The following is a 5,000-nucleotide window of genomic DNA, read 5'->3' as shown; positions in this document are numbered from 1 at the left end:
CCCACAAGATGGGGCGAAGCTAACACGGGAAGGGCCGTCCATGCATGACGTTAAAAGGCTAGCCCTTAACTGGGTGCAACCCACACTGGTCCGCACTGGCCCACCGTGAATTATCAAAAGCGGTGGGTGAGACATGGTCGGTCATGATCCCCCGGTACGTGTGGAGACCCTCCGGGGAACGTAACTCGGGTTTGAGTGCCGCACCGTCTCGTTGATGTCAAACTCCACGTATAAGACCCGGACTGACTCCTTTAACACCTTCCGGGCTGCGTTGATAGGTGTGGGTTGTCGTTGTGTCAAGGTAGGACGTAAAACTCCCGTCCTGGCAGGACGTTAAATGCCCCCAACCCAAGCGAAAGCAAAGGGTGCATGGCGCAGGGGAAGCTGCGTTACGGGAGGCATAACAACTGTCTCACTTGAGTTGAGCGCGGTGGCTGGGCGAGGGTATGAGGGTAAGTCTTACGACGATCCCGGAACCCTGCGGTCTGGCCACTGCAGTTCCTCACGTCATGGACGACGTTAAAAGTCCCCCAACCCAAGGTGAAAGCAAAGGGTGCATGGCGCAGGGGGAGCTGCGTCAACAAGGACACAACACCTGTCCTGATTTTCCCGCGGCTGTACTCGCTGGGGAGGGATCGTGGCCTGAGCCGGCAAAGGCTCAGCGCCATGTCGGGGACTTCGACATGCTCCGCCAAACCAGGGCGTGGTAACACGTCCCTGGCTAGGTTAGATGGGGCCAGACCCCCGAAAGTCTGGGGGACCGACCCAGCACCTGGGTAGGGCTGGGTCTAAGGCCTTAGGGTGGAAACTCGGCCTAGTAGGGGGCGAAGGCCGAGAGGTGAATCCGCCTCTCCGGAATGCGCTGGGCATTTGCCGGGGAGGGACGGGAGAAATCTCCAGTGGTACAGTCGTGGAAGGGGACTAGTGCGCTGGAAACGGCGCGCTAAACCCGGCAGCTCACAAAGCTCTTGGTCCAGGGGCGGGACTGGTGAGCGAGCTGCACTTAGCCCCCCCCCATGCCAGAAGAGCCGGTCCGGGGAAAGAGACGGGCTCTCAACTTTTTTGGTCTCTCTCAGAAATTATGGCGGTAAACACAGAGAGAGAGACTTCCGAGCGATGCGATGATAACGCAGACACTGAAATAAAGAGCGCAGCCGAAAGGCTAAAAGAAATAAACGCGCTACTAGTGACAGACAAAGGGAAGATGAGCAATGATAGGATTAACGAGATAAAGGATAAGTTGGCCTTGTGGGCAATAGCCCAAAGCCAACTAGAAGGAAGAATTAAAGAGTTGGAACGGCAAAACAAACAAATTACGACTGAAAGAACAAAGACATATGCCACAGTGGTGGCAGGAGGACCACAGAAACCACAAATAAACATGAAAGAGAGTATAGAAAAAGTGACAGCGAAGCAAGGAGTGGCATTATTTCTGAAACCAAAAGAAGGACAGAGTGTGAAAGAAGTGAAAGAAATATTTACGAGAGTAATAAACCCAACCAAGGCAAAAGTTAAAATAAATAAAGTAGTAATAGCTAAAAATGCAGTAATAGTGGAAACCCCCACACAGCAGGATAGGAACACTATAATGGGGCATAAAGACCTACAGAGATCTGTAATATGCGAAAAAACAAAGAAACGATGGCCATTAATGACCATATTTGATGTTTCGAACAGACTAACACCAGAAGAACTAACAGAATGTATTCACATGCAGAATTTCGAAGAAAAGATGAGCCTACAAGATTTCAAAAAGGAATTTAGACCGAAATTTAGGATGGGGAAAAAGGATAGAGATACGGGCCATCAAGTAGTTGAAGTCTCACCAACGTTAAGGAAAGAGCTTATACAAAGTGGAAGAATATATGTAGAATATAGTTCAGTGGCGGTCAAGGACTATTGTGTGGTACCCAGATGCCATAAATGCATGGATCTGGGCCACGTTCAGAAGTATTGTACTTGGGGTGACCCCACCTGTGGTCACTGTGGAACAGATAACCACAACAAGAAAGAGTGCCCTGAAAAGAACAGGCCGGAAACATGTATACCATGTAATCGAAGAGGGAAAAGAAAATGTAGAGCACCAAACTCAAAAGAATGCCCCACATATCAGCTTTTACTAGGGAGATTAATACAAAGGACAGATTATGGAGAGTAAACCCCAAGAAAAAAGAAAGAAGCACAAATCACCTAGTAAGCAATTAAGGGATACACTAAGGGGCATAAAAATCAGGGAAGCAGTAGGGGCAAGGGAACAGGAGGCAAAAGGGACCACAGGCAAACAGCCTGAAAATGAGGGAACGAAAAACAACACACAAGACAATAAACAACACACAAAATGTACAGCACAAAACTGCATTGCTATAACTCCCATTAAAAGAACAACACAACCAAAAATATACCACCAAGAGACAATACAGAGGATAGGAAAAGAAAAACAAAAAATGACAGATACACAAGTACAAGCTGTATACACGAAAGAAGTACAAGTACAAACACAAGGGCGACCTCGGTCGCCCATTTTTTATGACAGGAAAATGCAGATGGAAAGTAGGGATGGACAGTCAGAGGTACCAAAGACACAACGGGAATCATCGATACAAGACAAGAAACAAAACATAATGCAGGATGCACAAGTGCAGACACTACATATGGTAGATGCACAAGTACAAACAACGAACACAAGAGAAGCACAAGTACAAACAGAAGGGCGACCTCGGTCGCCCATTTTCCATAACAAAGAAATGCCGATGGAGGGCAGAAGTGGGCGACCAGAGGCGCCCCTGACACAACATATCACACCAACACAGAGACAGAACAAAGACACAGAAAAGAACAGTACAGGAAAGAAATACGGACGACCTCGGTCGTCCGTTTACAATGAAAAGAAACTGCCGATGGAGGGCACGGACGGACGACCGAGTTCGCCCAAAAGAGATCAAGAAAATCAGAGACAAGATAAAAGCAATCAGACAAGCATGAGTGTCACATACAGGGCAATGGACCCTAAGGACACATATAAAATATGCGAGAACGCTCTACAAATGGCAAGATTAGAAGAACCTGGCCTGCTAACCACTGCACTTAGACAACTAGTGAGAGTGGGGCACAGAAACGGCTCGAGAATTACTTATCCAGCTCTGGCGGATGTCGACTGCATTCAGTTAGCAGCGGCAGGAATTCCAACGGAACACGAACAACTACAAAAAATAGTTAAACAAGTATATGAAAGACGAGGTTTAAAATTTAATCTAGATAACATATATACGCAAATGGTAACAACATACGGCCGAATAGGGTTCGACCCCAACAAAGAATGGCCAGCAGATCATTTCCATACATATCACCCATAATGGATCTCAGAGTTCTCCAAATAAATACAATGAGAAGTGCACACGTAAACTATGAATTACGTAAATTAGCGGAAGAACACAAAGCTGATATATTATGCATGCAAGAACCGTACTCCCGGGAGGGTAAAATCCCAGGAATGATAGCTACAGCACAAGTAATTATGAAAGGAGACAGACCGATGTCTGCAATAGTGATTCTAAATAGAAATATAAAAACAATAGTATTAAATCAATTTACAAATGAGCATATTGTAACAATTGAAGTACAAGCTTCTAACACAAAATGGTATTTGGTATCAATTTATTGTCAGTACAGAGAACCTATAACTATGTATTTAGAACAATTAAAAGTAATATGCAGATCATTACAGGGCTATCAAGTGATAATTGCAATGGATGCAAATGCAAAGTCATTCCTGTGGCATAGCGGAGAACAAGATGAAAAAGGTCAAGAATTAGAAGATGTAATAAGTGAACTAAATCTAGATGTAATAAATACACCTAGTGATATACCTACATATTCAAATAGAGCAGGAGCAAAAACAAACATTGATATAACACTGGCGAATAATAGGGCTAACAACAAAATAGATAATTGGGAGGTACTGGAGAATGTAACAACTAGTGATCACAATGTAATTAAATATATACTAAAAGCAGAACAGAGGGTAGTGCCACAGGAATGGCTTTCAGAATATGACTACAAAAAAGTAGACTGGGAAAGACTCTCCCGGGAGTATAGCCCGCCGGAGCTGGATGAGGCTCTCGAGATTGATGAGATAGCGGAGCAGATAGTTAATAGCGTAAAGGAGGTAATTGACGCAGTCGTACCAAAGAGAAGCAGAGTCCAAAGCGTCCACCCGGCACCATGGACTCCAGAACTAAGTGACCTACGTCAGGCTACGCGCAGGGCAAGACGTAGGTATCAGCGCACATTCAACCCACAAGATAGAGAATATAGACTAAACATATACAGGCAATACAGGGAGAGATATAGAAGAGAAATCATAGAAGTAAGGAAAAGAAGTTGGGAAAATTTTGTAAGAAATAACTTAGCAATGGATCCCTGGGGAAAGCCTTATAAGCTAGTAAGGGAAAAAATAAGAGCCCCAACAGTCCTCTCATCTATAAGAATACCAAATGAAAACAGAACGACCACAACAAGACAAGAGACAATAACGGTGCTCCTCCAAGCCCTGCTACCGGATGATGATCCCACTGAGGACACACCGGAGCAGGCAGCTATAAGAGAGAGAGCACAAAGAGAATATAATAACAACATAATAGTCTACCCCTTCTCACCGCAGGAGGTGGTAGAAGTGATATCAAACCTAAAAAGAGGAAAATCTCCCGGACCCGACAGGGTTACGGTCGAGGTTCTTCAGGCAATAAAAGAAAAAATAGCTCCAATATTGGCAAGTCTTTACAATAAATGTTTGGAAAGAGGCACTTTTCCACTAAGATGGAAAAGAGCGGAAGTAATAATACTTAGGAAGCCAGATAAGGATCCAATGGAATGTAAAGCATATAGGCCAATATGTCTGCTAGATACCATGGGCAAAGCCCTAGAAAAATTGCTCTGTGCGAGACTGACCGGTCATCGAGAAATGGCAGGGATGCACGAGTGGCAGTTCGGATTCCGCCGTG

This window comes from Schistocerca serialis, unplaced genomic scaffold (assembly GCF_023864345.2).
Source record: "Schistocerca serialis cubense isolate TAMUIC-IGC-003099 unplaced genomic scaffold, iqSchSeri2.2 HiC_scaffold_133, whole genome shotgun sequence".
In the NCBI taxonomy this organism is placed as follows: domain Eukaryota; kingdom Metazoa; phylum Arthropoda; class Insecta; order Orthoptera; family Acrididae; genus Schistocerca; species Schistocerca serialis.
This window is presented reverse-complemented; position numbering follows the sequence as displayed.